Source organism: Xiphophorus hellerii, chromosome 6 (assembly GCF_003331165.1).
Source record: "Xiphophorus hellerii strain 12219 chromosome 6, Xiphophorus_hellerii-4.1, whole genome shotgun sequence".
NCBI classification, from domain to species: Eukaryota; Metazoa; Chordata; class Actinopteri; order Cyprinodontiformes; family Poeciliidae; genus Xiphophorus; species Xiphophorus hellerii.
In genome coordinates, this window is record NC_045677.1 from 4,234,816 (window position 1) to 4,252,546 (window position 17,731).

The 17,731-nt window shown below is 40.8% G+C and overlaps 1 long non-coding RNA gene across 1 annotated transcript; it reads left to right on the top strand.

Moving 5' to 3' along the window:
- Positions 1-10,053: 10,053 nt before the first annotated feature.
- Positions 10,054-11,895, top strand: LOC116721656 (uncharacterized). The gene is made up of 2 exons (XR_004339651.1): positions 10,054-10,430; positions 11,192-11,895. It is a non-coding gene; the product is annotated as an uncharacterized LOC116721656 (long non-coding RNA).
- Positions 11,896-17,731: the final 5,836 nt, after the last annotated feature.

Sequence of the window (17,731 nt, forward strand, 5' to 3'; positions counted from 1 at the left end):
GCTGATAAAAATAACCACCCTATATCAGTTTCTTAAAGGGGCAGTATTATGTAAATTCAACTTTCTTTAGCTTTACGTCATGTTATGATGTTATTCCCTCATCAGAAACATACCTGGAGCGTTGCCTTGATTGTTTTCATGCATGTTTGAGAAATCCTTGAGTTTCTAGTGGCAACCATTCAGCTGTGCAAAAACTCCTGGGTGGACCTAGCGTGCCTTCGAGGACTTAGCTCCTCCTCAGAGCTGCTGTTTCCAAGCTTCCGAGCTGCGACTTTACAGAGCAACCCTTTCCTGAGACTCCCTGCTGAGCTCAATATAGGAGCTACTTCTCAGTGCAACGCTGGTAAAAACGTTAAAGGGTTAACAGAGGAACCATGTTGTGATGATTTCCTGAAGGTGGAGTTTCAGAGACAGAGTTTCTTAAAGAAACCGAGGCCCAATTTTAAGGCGTTAAATTATGAAGTCAAATTTCTTTTAAGTTGTATTTTATTTATAGCAATTTTTTTATAACTGAAGGTCACAGTTACTTGATCAAATGGATTGTTTTTCCCTACATAGAGTCGTAGTATGCTATTCGACACATTAACCATGTTTATTTCAAACTAATTTTTTAGTATGTTTTTATTGAAAAATAAATAAATGTCATACTTATATGCTGTTGAGCTATTGTTATTGAGATATTGCAATGTGATTTTATGATTTTATTTTAAGAGCAGGAGGACATTGTATTTAGAACTGTGTCACAGTGACACTCTGGTATTTTAACTCTGACTTATCATTCAGTTGAGACTCATACCAGCCCCTGCCTACAGCTCTGTGCCAACAGACACACTTTCCTGGAGAGGATCATATTTGTCTTTGAGCAGTTTATGAAACAGGATCCAGTTTACCAGTCTACCAGTGGTGGTACCCTCTCAGCCCTGACAGACACTTCCCTCATTAGTTCTTGTCATACTTTGACCTTTCGCAGTCTCCGTCTCACATTCTCTCCCTTTTGGCTCCCTTTTCCACCAGATCCCAAACCCTGATCTTTTGTCCCTTGTTGGGCTCCAGAGGAGCATGTGTGTGTGTGTGTGTGCGTGGGTGTGTGTGTGTGTGTGAGCTGGTAGTATAGCTCTCAGCTCAGGGACAGGGCTCCCCTTCACACTTCCAATTCATCTGTCTGTGAGCCTCTGTTCCCACTGAGTCTCCACACAGGAACACACACACACACGCAGAGTCCAACCTCTTCCCAAAAGGAAAAAAAAAACAGCTTGTGATGTTCCCCCTCCCCTGTCCCCAAGCTTCAGACACACACTTCCAAACAGTCTCCCCCTCCCCACCCCGCCGTCCTCACCTCCCTAACTTCCTTTGTCTCTCAGGCTTTGTGTTCTAATTAACTGCAGTTCAGCTCCCAGCAGGACGGGGTCAGCCCGCGCCACTGAAACCACTGACGGACAGCTCTTTTTAACCAGCAGAAAAGAGGGGGAAAAAAGAGGAGGAGGAGAAGAAGAAGAAGAAAACAGCTGTCATCAGTACAGTCATCATGACCAGGTGATATTAAACGCTGTCTGCTGCTGCACAGTTCTTTCTAATTAGTCTTTTTTAATATCCCCCACTGACGGCTGATTGCTTGTTTGTGTGTGTTTTCTAAGAAGCTCCTCGGAGACCCACGGCGAATCGGACATTTTTTTTTTTTTTACAAATCTACTTTTGAATTCATCTTTCAATCCCCCTGGTATCTCGGAAAAAAACACAGCGTGTGGAATGTTTCTAATTAATGGCTCAAAAAGCCAATATAAATCTCAACCCCTTTCGTTGCGTGTGTTTCTCACTCTTAATAAACTTCCATTTGATTTATTGCTGAATAAAGACGAGGGGGGGGGGGTTGTATTTGCAGGAGTGGTAGAGATATGGAGAATTGCAGGAGCACAATCGCAAATGGAGAAATTCAGAAAAGGATCAAACTTTTAACTTTAGAACCTTTGCCTAGTGGGGAACAATACCATTTTAAGAAAAAAAATTATTGTTTTGTCCAGTATCCCACAGCTTTGGGACCCTGGCCAGGGGGAGCTTACTTATAAATATAGCGACAAAGTCACTAAGTTAGCAACAGTGGGATGACAGTGAAAGGTTTGTTTTGAAAATAACCTTTTTAGCAGCTATTAAACATACTCTTTTCTTCTTCCGTTTTGAAAAATAGTGTTTTTTATTGGTCTGTTATATTCTAACTCAGAAGATCATGTTTTCACTACCTATAAGTGGAAAATCCTCATAGATTACAGGAATAAAGGCTTTCAAACATCCATCTGTCTGTTATTAACCAATCTGCTGGGGGTTTGAGATGACTGTGCAGACACACACACACACACACACACACAAACTAAAGACCATAGCACAGGAGTATTTTCTGTAGCTGCATTTCCATTGAGCATTATGCAAATTGAAATGATGAAAATACATTTGCTCATCAGAACACTGCAAATTTTGAAAAATAAATAAATAAATAAAAAATTTTGATTAAAAAGCTTTTTTCAGGAGGATGAGGTGGTTTTTCAGCCATATTGGATCCACCCCCCCCACCCCCCCCCCCAGCCCCCACCCCCACCCCGCATCACACGGGTCGTCACGTGATCAGCAGCCGGATCCTGCTGCAGGCGAAGATGCTGAAGAAGACGACAGGAAGTGTTAAGAGGGTGACGGTTTGTTTTTGTTTTTCTGGCTCACAAACATCACACAGTTCACGAAAGGTTGTGTGTCATTTGAACGCGTTGAATTTATAGCTCTTCTTTAAAATAGACGACTACAATTTCCCTAAAGTGCCGCATACGTAGCCTCTCCCACGTAGGCGGGGCCTGTCACTAAATCAGACGCTGATGTCTCCTGTGATGGTTGATGAACCTAGCGTCATGGATGAATGAAGAATATATGTCATGTAGCTGTTTACAGCCATTACTTATCATGGGAAAAACAGCAACTGTGAGAAATTGTGTTTTCCCGACAATAGCAGAATATAGACAAAGATTTGTAATGGAAACAGCTAGTGCTTAAGAAAAAGTGTATCATTAATGAGGGTAGAAGCTTCTTCATTGGCTTCATTAAGTAGAGAAACACAACTAAACAGTTTATCTCTGGGCCTGTAGTGAAACGTATAGGCTAGACAGACTATGCTCTTCCCATGTAATGTTACATATTTAAATTAATTGCTGGTAATTTCCCCTGAATTTTCTACTTATCCCTCACACGTCAGATGTAACAGCAACACCCACAGTGTGTGCTTCATGCTACCCCCTTTGTTTTTGTTGTGCTCCAGTGATTTCATCCCATCACCAAGTGCAGACCAGGTACATTTTGGGTTATTGTCGTCGTGTGGATGAAAGATTTCTTGTCTCAAAGTGATCCAGTGTTAATGGGAGGAAGGGAAAAAATGTGTCCTTATGTGGCCAAGGACTAGAGAGCGTTAACATTTATGTGTACACAACTACCACTATTGTAATTGGCATGCATAAAGGAATTTGTGGGAGTGGGGTAACCAAAACTGTCTCTGATCCAGGGGCGCTCAGGCTTTTAAATGCAACCCTGACCTCTGCTGTCAGTACTTTGTAAAACTCCTCCTCTACAGAATGAGAATTCATAATCATCATTCATCTCTTCTGCTCTCTCCTCTTCAGCTCAGTTATGCTTTTTTTGTTTGTTTGTTTTGTCACCAGGGGTGTCAATAAATTTCTTGCCGTCTGCACCAGGGTTATAAAAATTCTGGGTCTTTCATTATAATTTCGTTTTATTTTGTTGTGACTTTGTCTAACTCAGTTTGAATCATTTTAGTGTGTTTGCTTGTTTTTAAAAGGTTATTAATTAAATATTGTTTAGTTTAGTTTTCAGTTATAGTATACTACTAGTAGTAGTTACCAGTACTATAGTAACTAGTGCTACTTACCATAACTAATGAAAACCAAACATTTGCATGTAATTCATATTTTAAAAACTAGCAAACACACTCTAAAATTATTAAAACTAACTGAATTAGACAAACACAAAGTCACAATAACATAAAACTCACATAGTCACTAGTTATGTTATAACTAGTAGTAGTTACTAGTTATTCGGTAACTAGTAACTACTACTGTATGCTAGTTGTTGCTACTAGTATATAGTAGTAACAACAGAATTCAAAAAGGTCAAGTATTGTATTGTGATTATGTATACATTGATTGGATATTGAACACTCAGCAGAAGATGTCGTTTTCTCGCAAATTTTTCTGTCGCCATTTTGTGGACTAGAGTAAGGGGGATTATGGAGTGCCTTAATTTGCTAGTGTAGGGAAACAAAAATCAATTTCACATCAGTTCAAAAAGCCAATAAACAGATTCATAAACACAGAACACATATTAAAACCACATAGTTTTAATATAGTTTAGTTTTTTAACCGCATATAGTTCCAGTTACTTATTGTTTTTCCCCATTAATTGCCATTTTTATTTATTTGAGTTGACGAAATTTAAGGTTTTGCTATTTCGCTAGTTTTGGCTAGCTGTAATAGCGTTGGTCTGTATGCCAAACTCATGCATGAAACTCATGCAAAGACACATGAATGTGTCTAGACAGCAAAAGGGGGAAAAGGGCTTATGAAATATTCCGGAGTTCATCCATGCTCTGTGTTCAGGTGTTACCTCAGCAGAAGAAAACAAAGTTCCCCAGCTCAGACAGGATCAACAGGCAAGCTACACCCCAAAGCTACACTGACGTCACCAGCGGGCCGGCTGGCGCGCGCCTCTGTAGCCGCTCTGACAGGTGGAATAAAGAAGTGCCGATCCAGAGACTCTTCCCATCCAGCAGCAGATGAGAAACCAGTTCCTAAGCTCCAGCAGGGGGCGAGAGGAGGTAGGAGAGGGAGGGGGAGCTGGGGGTGGATACATATTTCACAGAGCGTGGAGCAAAGTCCCGAGGAGCCGGGTGGAGGGAATGAGAACTAGCTGAGAGAGACCGGAATGTTAAGTTGACAAGAAAGGGACAACAGAACATCTCCACAAAGCTGCGTGTGTATTTTGAAGTGTGACCGGTTCGACTCGTGCGCGTGCAGCTTCGTGCGCATGCGGCGCTCGCGGATTTATCTTACACACGTGCCGCTGTTTCTTTTTTCATTTAAAAAAAAAAAAAAATCAATATTACATGAATTCAGCAAGCTCCTAATCCTCGGAGCTTAAGTTCTTTGCATGTTATATGTTTCTCCCATGCAGCACCTAAATATATATACATATATAAAATGATTGATTTTATTTTTTTTTTAAAGGGCAAAATCCATATTCATTCTACAGATTCATAATTTAGTATAATTACAAACTGAAAGGCCATGGCTGGGGAAGAACACAGTTGGGGGTCGGGGTTTCTGTAAGTTAATCAAAGGAATCTTTTTTTATAAGATTCTCTTTCAGGCCACAGGCTTAACAGAATATGCCCTGAATGCATGTTTAAAATGAGTCCATTCCTCTTTAAATCCAGAGAAATACCGAAGCTAAACTCGAGCACAGAACGATAATATACCGTCGTGTACAAGCTGTCAGGCATCCTTTGATCTCCTCTCATGTAAAACTTAGTTTGCAGTCACAATTTCATTTTCCTTCAGAGCTTTGAGGACCTTTTCTTTTTTTTTATCCTCCGCTTGATGGAAACCGATGGTAAAGTTCATATCATGTTGCGCCGAGAATAAAGTCTCCCACCATTTCGTCAAGCTGTCATAAAAAGACAATCTGTCATGTTTTAAATCGGCCCTGGGAAGTCGGCAGGGGTCTTTTTTGTGGAGCTGCTCGCATCATTGTCGAGAATCAGATTCAACTCAATGCCTCTCGTCTTGTGTTATGCTGAAACTTCAGTTTAGTTTTTTGCTGTATTTCATTTGCCCATTGGATAGGCCTACAAACGTTAAGTCAGTTAAAATTAGAAAAGCCTGTTAAGTTTGTGGAAAGGGTCAAACTGAAAAAACCTGAAAAGCACTTCTTCGTGCGCCTCATCAGATGATAATACTTTGACAATTTTTTACAAACAATGTTGCGAGACGAGACTCTAAAAACACGTGTTATGTGGGTTCATGCTCTGAGTTCCACAAGTGGTCAAGAACCAATCAGAAAATAGGTCAGGCTGCTGTTAGTTGGAGTCACTCCTACAGGATTTGGCTTATGTCGAGGAAAATTATTGATTTTGGTGCTTAATGCAGTTAATTTTATGCATGTGTAAAAGGGTAGGTTTGATACTCTTGTTTTGAACCGGACACACAGGGGTTAGAATGCAGATCATTAAATGGGGCCGCTTGCAGCCCGGCCAGATCACAGAAACATAAATTAACATTCTTGCAGGCAGTTGGGGAGAACTGCTGGAGGCCAGCATCTGCGATGGTGTAAAACTAATGCAAAATAGAAGATTGAAACCCCGTAACATTTAACTTCTAAGTATTAATACCATGTTCACTGAAGATTGTATTATCTCATATTAAAAACTATTAAAGGATGAATGTATTTGAAAAACTGTATTATCTGTGACGATATTAGAACCAAATGGAAATTGTTTGTATGAAAATGTTTTCTTTACTATTAGAAAATGGCTCAGGAATTATACTCTATTTTGTCCTGTATATTTTATGTATTATTTTGGCAGAACTTAATCTTTTGGGGGGCTGAGTGTGCAAAAGCAAAACTGGGGTTTACAAAGATAACATTTTTTGAAAATTACAAGATGCAAGTCTCTTCGAGAACGTTAGGAGAGATAATGGAAGAGACGTCAGATTTATGGGTGTCTGCGAAATCTTATCTTAAGACTCTCGGCGCCGGGGACATTCGTACCTGGTATCGTCCAAGATTAACTGGTCCGCCTTTGTCTCTCGATAGAAACCAGACGCCTTTGGAACTTCGTTGTAAATTGGGAGACTTCTCAAGTTTCCTGTAGTCCATACGGGAGGTTATAATTGGTTAAAGAGTGGAACGCCTTAGTAGAATATATTAAATTGAAGAAACGCCCACTCAGTATAAAACTTCATGTAAAACGTTAAAAATTCAGAATGCTACCACTGTTTTGCTTTTTGGCATAATAAGCTTTCTCCAGAGACGCGTCTCTGCCCCTTTTGTTTCTTTGTGTTTCATTTTCTATTTCTCCTGTTACAGGTAATGAATATATCTCTGTATCTCTGCAGCTTTGTTATTGATTGCTTTGTTATGAATTAAACTCCGTGATCTGTGACGTCAACGCGCAGTGTCGTGGTTTCACTTCCTCCAGCCGCAGTCCGTCTGCCAGAGATTCCGGGACTCTAAGGAAGGAGAGGCCAAACTTTTTGTCCAAAGTTAAAGTTATATTATTCTTCCTTAATACTTACTAAGGTGAGTAAATCTTCAAAAGTGTATTGGTACTGTCCTGCTGATACATCGACCGCACCACTACATATCCAGAATGACGAAAGTAGGGCAAACGAAGTATTATTTCGTTTTTCTACGTTACAAAACAGAAATTGTGCGTGTTCGTGCAAGGATTCAAATCTCCACATTACGTTATGTCATGGTACGCCACGCAGACGCTTTGCTACGCTGACAAAAATTCAACTGCAGGGCAATTTTCTGATTCATTTTGATTGAACTTTCATCATTAACACAACAGATGATATATGTCAGAGCCTTCGTTACGAAGGCCACACCTTCCTCCCAGTACACTGGCACTGCACAAAACAGTTCAAGAAACTATACGCTTCGCAGGTGTGACAGGTGTGATGTTGTTTCTTTTCAGAACTTTGGTTCAGATACATCCACAAACACAACTAAAACAGTTTGGATATATAAAAACAAGTCAAATGAAAAACATATCTTTATTCTTTTTCAGCAGGGACTGATGGTGGAGTTGGATAACCGGGAGGAGGAGATGAATATGAAACGCTATGAACAGAACTGAAGCTCGTTGGGTTCGGCGGTGAAGCGGAATGTGGTGAGGGTTGATGTGACAGACAGAGACAGGTGACCGTTGGTACTACTGATATTTTTAAAGTAAAATGTTTCTCTGCTAAATAAAATAATTTCTTATATCATCAACATAAGTTGGGTTTTGTTCTCGTTGCTTCATGATGTCTTTAAAAAATAACCTTTAAAAAGAGGATTACAAATGGATCAAATGCAGCTCTGAAATATAATCTATGTTCAACAGTAAAATCCATCTTGCATCCTCTTTAGCCTGGAGGATCTGGTACGTAAAGTTTCCAATTTAAACCAAAATGGGCTTGGTTCCACGAAAAGCTTTGGAAACATTTAATCTGCACTTGTAGATGTCAACATGCATTTCAGAAGGATTGTAAATCTCATTCAAGAATTTCACACCATCCAGTTCCGTCTTTATTACGCCTCCTGTGCTTTAAGTCCAAACTTTTAATTCAACCACAAACTTTAATGTATTTTGGATTGGATTTCATGTGAGGTTGACACAGATTTTCATTTGCATCTAGGTCTGGACTTTGACCAAGCCAATCCAAGACTTGAACTAAACCGTCCCGCTGTTTGTCTGGTTTGCGTCGTTTACCTGCTGGAAGATGAACCGCCACCACAATGTCTGACGAACAGGATTCCCACAGCATAACGGTTCCAACTTCAGATTTCATACTGGCGTGTTGTGTTCAGGGTGATCTGTTAGCTTTCCACCCACATATATGATTTTGCATGCAGCCCATAAAGTTATATTACTAACCGTGTTTCCATCAATGGTTTTAAGGCGCACTTTGAAGTGTCGCATGAGAAAAGGTTGATGACATTCAAAATAACTAACTTGATTTTGAAATTTAAAAATTCATGCTAGCTTTTAGTGTTTTTTTACTCGTTAAAGGGGAGATGGAAACAAACTTGCTGAACAAGTTACGGTGTGGTGAACATCTGCTTTGCATGACTGACTAGCTTTTTCATAAAAAAACATTGTCAGTGCCAGTTGATGTGACGAAATAATTACAACTTGGCAGACAGCAACACATTATTAAAAGCCTCTCCCCCTTTTTTCTGAGATGTGAGGTCCAAGATAGTCTGGTCAAAACCACCCCCTGGTTCTACGTTTAACTTCGTACAAAAGGTCTGGACCCTTGACTCTTGAGAAACAGTTGCTTCCTGGAGGTGTGGACTCTGCTTAAGTTTTCAATTTTACCCTACAGCTAAAGTGTAGCTGTGACGTTTGTAATGTGACAGTTCGATGCTATGAAACTTACCCGAAATTGCCTGAGCTGTAAACAAGCACCTTCCACTGCGAAGAGGGAAGTGGCGAGCCGATCAAGATGGCTGTTAATGTTAGTTAATATTTGGAAGTGTGGCCAACACTGAACAGATTCGTTCACTTCCTCCACTGCCATTGCTAAAACTACAGAAAGACTACAATTCTAAAACAGCACACAAAAAAATCAATGACATTGTTCAAAACTTCTCCTTCTACTCGCCTTTTTATCCTGGTTGAAATTCTACCAGAGAAATTAATTTCAATGGGAGAAAATCCAGACGGGTCCCTAAAAGGAGATGAGAATCGTGCAAAATTGCAACTCCCAGGCAAAGTTCATGCTAGATTACAACCTCTACATCATGTTTACAGCCAACACCTGATAAAATGACCTTGAGTAACCTGGGGGATTCGCTCCAAACCAGTAGATAGAAACACCTAATTTGCATTTTCTTTTTTCCCCAAAAAAATTCGCTGACAATTGGATGGAAACATACTGATGTCCGACCAGAACATTTTCCTCCATGTGTTTATGATACTTGACTCCCCGATTTCCCACTGGTGGAAGATACTTCATAGTACTAATCCCAAGAAAATACACTTAAGTCTATGTTTATAACAGGATTCATACTGAAAAAGGTTCGTGGCTATGAAAACATTTGCACGACACAATACCTAACCCTGTGACGAACTCATGCCGTGGCTGTTATTCATAAACTAATCGTTGCTTCTGGCGCCTGTTTGGTCTGCTCTCTCAACAAACCGAGTCACGTGACTGACCTGCAGCCAATTAAACTAATTATCCGCGAGGCTCTCCAGCAGAAAAACGATCTGCCAACAAACACCAGGAAGTAAACTTTGCGCGGGGTGAGACTGACGGATAATGAGGGGAGAAAAAAAATAATAATAATAATCAAGAGGGATTTATTCGAATGATTTTACATATATTTACATAACTGTCAAAATCTTTCTGGGTTTCCTGTTTGCTGCTGCTACGAGGCCAAAGTAAAGAGTCCTCGCTGATTGCAGAGGAAATCCTACATGATTGTGCTCAGACGAAGAAGCCGCCTGTTGGATACTGCCGGAGGGCAAAGGCACTGCCGGGCTTCTGGCAGACGCCTGTCACCGCGCTGTTCGGAGCGCCGCCGATTGATTATGATGTTGGTGTTGGTTTGAGTTTGTCTCCCGGCGTCACCGACTCCGCGAAGCTGTCAGCGCCGGCGAGGAGCTCCAGGTGAGGGCGCGGAGCTCCACCGAGCGCCGCCTGCACACTTCCTCCGACTTCCACCCGGCTAATGAGTGGAAAGCTGTCAGTTATTGTGGAGGACTCTCAGGATGGAGGGCTGGGGAGGAGGGGGCTGGTGGGAGGGGGGGGGGGGGGGGGGGGGGGCCTTTCAGGACGGCGGGCAATCGAAGGCACAAATACTCGTGAAATAATGAGCGCTCATCCATGAAGTGAGGCAATACACAGCAAAAACGACTTAAGACAATTTCATTTTCAGCGGGCACAGACACTTTTTTTCCCCCCCCAGCAGAAGTCTTTTTTTTTTTTTTTTTCCTTCAGAATTATTCACAGGAGGCGTTATTGATGATTCGCCACATTCTGCAATTTTCCCACCATTCTCCTCTTCCATTATTCATCCACCTCTACTTTTTAATCTCCTGTGAGCTGACTCAGAACTCCGCTTCCATTTGCAGACTGTTCCTCCTCCATGCTCATGTCTGTAGCATTGATTAAATGGACCCCAGTGGGCTGTGGGGGATTACATTGGGGTCTATTTGAAATGGCATTTCTACAGTGTTTTTCCCATTACTGAGCATACTATTGGAATTTAGATAAACCAGAGGGTGTAGGGGAGGGAGGGGTTCTGGGTATGGCTTTAGCTGATTTCTGAGTTTATTTGGGCCCAGTCCACATGGGTTCTGTTTGCTGCAATTTAACAATTACAAGCTTTGGTGTGTTTGTTAATTTTCTGCTCTCGCATCCCTCACCAGCCTTCAGCGCCAGCAGAGCGAGTTCCCAGCAGGAAGAGGACGGGGAAGGCAGGAAATAATAGAGACAATTGTTTTTTCATGAGCCGAGACGGAGAGAAGACACAATCAAACGGGACGGAGACGAATTGGGTAACGAAGGACGGAGACTGGGAGATGTTGCTCAGTTATGTAAACGTTTTATTATTATTATTTAACAGCTTGTTAGTAAAAACCGAGGCGTCTTGTGAAGCTGGTTTGTCTACAGTCGAACCAGGTAAAAACCTTGTCAAGGTTCATTTTGCTTAATTAAGAAATGCAAATATGTTGATGCCAGTGGAAGTTTTTTGACATGAGCAAGACAATGTGCCACGCAGGGCCCAGTCCTACCAGAGGGCAGCATATAAAAAAAACAAACTAAATCATAACTCAAAAGTTATTTTGTGTTTATTATTTGCTGCTCCACTCAGTTAGGAGTGGGGGTGTTCCTGTGTTGCGCCAGATGTGATAAAAATATTGATTTTGAACTTCAGCTGGATAAATGGCGTTGAAGTTGGTGTCTGATTTGAAGCACCCAACACAGCGCTAAGCTAAACTGCTATGTCACTGGCTATGTTTCCATTACTGATGTGCACAAAACGTTGTGGATATTCTGCTAATGTAAAAAAAAACAAAAAAACAATCTCCCTATAGCAGTGTTTCCGATAAATAACAAAATGCAATTAAAATCACAGTTGAATACTTTTGTTCATGTTACAAGTCACTAACAAGTGTGGCTGCGACGAATTTAAACACCTTTATGAATATCTTCATATTTCAGCCACTAGCACTCAACACCAGAGGAGACATTGGCAGCTTGTTCATTCATTGGAGCAGCAAGCTCCGGCGTTTTGGTACATTGTAGTCAGAGATAGGTTCTGTAGGTTTCTCAGTTTTGTTTCATTTTTTTTCTCTTTCTGCAGCTCTAGAGGCAGACTAACAGGGTGTTGACTTATGTTCTCTCTGTGCTTCTTTTTCTTCTTCTTTCCCTCTGGACCTTTTTCCCATCTTTCTGCCTTTCTTTTCCGTCTCTGCGTTTATTACATTTGGAAAAAAAACACCAAAAAAAAACCTAAGCAATTTCTAATGAAGTGGAGAGTGGAGCATCACGGTGAAGGCTGCAATGCTCCGTTTGTGAAAGTAAATTTCCAGGGCCTCACCTTCACACAACAATCCTGCACATTCACGCAGATGGTGAATATTTTATATTGAGAGCTTTTATATTATTTTATACATACATTTTTGTACTTCCAATTTTCTGCAATTTTATGGTCAGTGTAATTGCAGCTATTGTGTTTTAAATAAAGTGAACAGTCATCATCTCTGGTTAACTATCTAAAACACTAAGACAGGGGTCTCAAACTCCAGTCCTCGAGGGCCGCAGTCCTTTTTAGATGTGCCTCTGCTGCACCACCTGAATAGAATAATTAGGTCATTAGCAAGGCTGGGAGAACTGATCTACACAAGGAGGAGGTAATGAAGCCATTTCATTCCAGTGTTTTGTATCTGTGGCACATCTAAAAACTGCAGGACTGCGGCCCTTGAGGACTGGAGTTTGAGACCCCTGCACTAAGATGTGAAAAACCTGAACTGGATTGTTCTCAACTAAACAGAGATTCGGTCAAACTCATTTTTTATGTATTGAACCTTTATGTTGCTGAACACAAACACACGTTTGAGCAGCTATCTTTGCGGGGACTTTCCATTGACTTCCATTCATTTCTACAGCCTAAACCTTACCCTAACCCTATCCATTACATACCTAGCCCTAACCCAAACCGAAACTCAATTCACACCTTAGTCCTAAATCTGACCCCTGACCCAAAAACAGCGTTTCCCCTTGTGGGGACCAGGCTTCGGTCCCCACAAGGAGCAGTGTGTCCCCACAACGTAGTATATGTCAGGAAAATGGTCCCCACAAGGTATTAGAAACAAACACACACACACGTATGGGATGATGTGGCAGAAAGATGTGCTCACCCAGTGGAATCACCACAGTTTGATCCAAGTCGTTCCCTCACGTCATTGACTTGCTAGTCTTACTGCATTTCTGAATATTATTCATGCAGATGGTGAAATATTTCATATCGAGAGCTTTTCTGACATCTATTATTAATGTCCTTCAACTAGAAAACCCGAGGCTTTTGGCCTCTATTCATATAGTATTCTACTTGACAAGTGTTCAGGTGAGCGGCGGCTGTGACACCGCGACATCCGCCGCTTCAGTAAACGACGTCAGGACGTTTTTTTGTGTCCCGCAAAAAAAAGAAAAGGAAAAAAAAAATAGAGTCTCCTGCAGTGCTGGATCCCAGTCCCATTCTTCCAGCTGAAAAAAAAAAGACATATTTATTAGAGTGACTCCTCATCCTGTTCTGGCTGCAGCATCCTGCATTTTCAGCTTCTATCGTGAAGAAGCTCCCTCGAGGCTATTTTCCAATTAGTACCAGAAATCCAGTGACCTCTTTCGCTGCAACTCTGAGCAACTGATAAGATCAAAAGCCGCAATAAAGCGCCAAGAACCGGAATGAACGTTCAGTGAGAAGGAAGCGTCTCATAAACAATCCCACAGAACACGGATGAATAGAAGCTGTGTGAAAAATGACGTTTTTCAGCCCATTTCTGAACTCGTTTCCCCACAGCCTTTTTTTTTTTTTGCTTCTGGTTCAATTTTTTGACATGTTTTCAGCCACTGCGATGCTTTTCCAAACTCCACCGAAGTCCACAGTACGCTGGCTGTCTGACACCAACAACAAGCCAACATCCACAGTGAGGAGCTTAGAAGGAAGGTGGAGCGTTTTTACAGCTTAAGCGCCTGATGTTACCCACAGGAGACCGGAGGAAAGGGAGCCAGAGCAAGAGCAGATTGACTTCCTTCTTACGAAGTGAGTGAGGAGAGTTATTAGAGGCATTTGAGAGTCCGACTGAGGTTTTTCATTTAACAGTTTTTCGTTGAAACGCTCAAAGCTCGTGAATTTTTCCTCGACAGATTGACGCTGCAAACGTCCGTGTTATTTGGTGTGACAGAGCCAAGAAAATATCTGAAAACTGTGGCGTGTGTTTCCATTCAGTTCCCCTAAGACGATTATTTGTTGAACCACCTGGAATTAGGACTTCGTCTGAACTTTGACTAGGCTAGTCTAATACACAACTATGCTTTTTATCTTTGAGCTTTGCTCAGGATCATTGTCCTGCTGGGCAGTGAGCGATACAACATTACGAGCATAAATGCACAACAACGAGGGGCACAGTACAAACTAATAACTAAAAAAAACCCCAGCTGTGGCGAAAAACTGAGTCAATATTCTACTAATATCGAAAAAACACAATTTCGTAATTGCGGTGTGTCCATTAAATATGATTACAATCACATATGAATAACTTTGTTCACTCAACACGTTATTAAAAAACTCCCAACTACTTCCTGTCGTCTTCTGTTGTGCCAGTGGCAACATCTGGTTGTTGATCATGTGACTCGTGTGATGCAAAAAAAATGTTTCCATTGCAGTTTTGCCAAATAAACTGATTTTAACGCAGACACACACACAAAAAACCCACTTCATTCTAGTAGCAAAATCAGAGTTTTTCCAAAATTGCTACGTTTCCATTAATAATTACATTTATTCTGGAAATTTCAAGTTGCGCAATTATACGGTCAATGGAGACGTCTCATATTTCAGGCTAAAATACAATAAATAATCAAGGATCATATTGAAATAAAAAAAAAAAGATTCACATATTGAACATGAAAGTAATGGGGCTAATTTTAGCCTATTGATATTTCTGAAGGAAATATTTTCCACATCTAATGTATCCATCATATATTCTTAACGTTTATTTGCACGATCCACTTAAAACATTTTACTGTTACAGGTTAAGCTGGAAATAACATTTTTAGATCAAAGTCGACATTTATCTTCATTCTTGACCCTGATGCGTGTTTCCAGTTGGATGTGAGCCTGTGGCCTGAGATTCCTCCGCAGGGTCAGTGAAATGTGTGACCCCGTCTCTCAGTCGTGAAACAAAAAAAACAGCCTGTTGGCGTGAACATCTTGTCTTTTTCGAAAGTCTGCAATGACTGGAACGATTGCGTCGCGTGTGTCCCAGAACTCGCTTGGTTTGGTAGTTCTGAAAGAATAACGCTTGAGACAACGAGACGTGGGCAGAGCAGCAGCACAAGGATCAGTGACTGGACACTAGCACTTCGGGGACCAGTCCAGATGTCAGAAGGGGCCAGTGTCCCTCTGGCTCTTGGTTTAGATTTGTCAAGCGAATGTTCTCTTTACACAAAACTTGAACTGTCACCAAGACACAAGCCTGTCAGCAGCCAGGAACTTCTTTTACTCTGTCAAAATGCAACCCTAGCTACTTTTTTGCTATTTTATTTAATGATAGTCCCTAATTACGTTCCCTAAACAACATACAGGTTCAAACTTAAACTGCCACTTTCCATAAACTGCAAAATCATTTGATATAGGCATGGTTGTTTGACAAAACTAGGACAAAGATGAATAAGGCCTCTCCTATATCTTTCTAATGAGTTATGAGGCGAAGCTCTAGCCAGTCTTTGCTGATCAAACATCAATTTGTTGTGACAAAGCGTGAACACCTCTAATAAAGAATAGTTTTCTTTTCAGTTTCCTGCCCTGGAGCATTTCGGTGAATAATAACACTAACACTAAGTAGAAAATAAACCAACAGAGTTCAGAGAAGAATTTGTTGCTGGTAACAATCAATCTGGGAAGGGTTACGAGGCCAGTGACAAACAATTGTGAATTATATTCCTGCGAATACTCTCCGAAGCAAAAGTTTGTTGGAAAGACACACACACACACAAAAAAAGAGCCAACGGTCTCCAGCTGCAGTCGTCAGGGGCAACTGTCCTGAAACTTTTGGAAGAATCTCTGTTCCAACACACCTGAATCAAATCAATACTTCATTAATGAGAGCGTGAAAGAACGCCGAGGATGAAATTCAATCATTTGATTCAGTTATTTTTGTGTTACAAAGGTTCAAGGTCCAAATCATCTGTATGTTTACATGTCAAAGCTGCAAAACTTTTATTTTTAAAAAATTGTTTTTACATATTTACTGAAAGTATCACTAAGTCGTGACTGTATGGTATAAAACAGACAATCTGTGAAAAATGAAGCTCCCCCTCCTTCTCCCAGTGGTAGCTAGATCACAGCCAGGAGGCGGGTCTTAGCGCTGTCAATCACCCATCCATCAGGTGAATTTTTATGGCTTTCTTGATATTGGTTAAAACCGCAATGGAAACACTCTTTTTTTCGCGTCACACAAGTCACTTGCCACAAGGAAGAAGACAAAAGGAAGCAGTTGGAGGACGACGGCGTGAACAAGCTTATTCACCTGTGATTTTTATTGCATCTCTTACTTCACGGAAACACCACAATAGAGAAGTTGTTTTCAATGTTAGCGGAATATTGACAAAGTTTTACGCACATTTGTACTGAAGCGTACGCCTTTAAAGAGAATATTTCGACTTTTTATTGTCTTTTCAAATGATAATGACAATAATATTCAACTTTTATCCGTGTACGTACAAGCTGGTTGCTTGCTAAAAGTTTAGCTAGAAATATTTTAGAGGTGTTTAGGTATTTTAATTATTTTTTAAACATAATTAAATCATACAATGATTGTTAGGGATCAAGCCTGCTTTAGAAGAAGAGTGAGAATTCCAGCTAACTTGAGGTTGACAACATTAGTTCAATCATAATTACAGTGATATAACTGATTGTTGTGTTGGTTAGGAGCTAGCTGCCTGCTAACACATTAACTAGAAATGTTATATAAGATGTTAAGATATTTCATGTCTTAATTCAACCATATTTAAAGGTACATGAATTATTGGGCTTCAAAACTGGGCTAGAAAAAGAGAATTAAACGCAAAGAAATGATCTTTTGGACACTAAGTCCATTGGAAAAGGAAATGTTTCTTTCCTAACTGTTGTATACATTATTAGTTAGCTGCTTGCCAGCATGGTAGATAGTGCTAAGGAAAATGATTATTTAATGCTAAAATACACTTAATCTTACGACATGTGTAAAGGTATAGCCAACACTTTAATTTGGAATAGTTTCTGTTGAGCAGTTGGGAATTCAGCAGACAAAGCAGGGCCCTTTGCCTCCCCCGCTGAAGACAGAGCAATAAATTTGCATTCCGAAAAGGGTCAGAGACTTCTTGGCGCCTCTCGGCCCGGGTCGGATGGAGATGGGCACGAAGTGGTCCGCCTATGCTTAGATAAAAAAACAGACACCTTTGCTATAAATCAGGAAGTCACAACTTTCTTTGGGGGCCTGAGGGAGTTCTAATTGGTCGAAGAGCAGAACGCCTTCTTTGCATATATTAAATAGGGAAACGCCTCTTTGGTTAAAATTTCAGGACAGCACCGGAGAGTCGGAGAGTTTTTTCATCTTTTCTCCACGTGGCGCCTTTGTCTGTCTCTGTGTTCGTTTGTCTTCCCTTGTGTGCCTTATTTTGTGATATAATGTATATCTCTGTTCCTC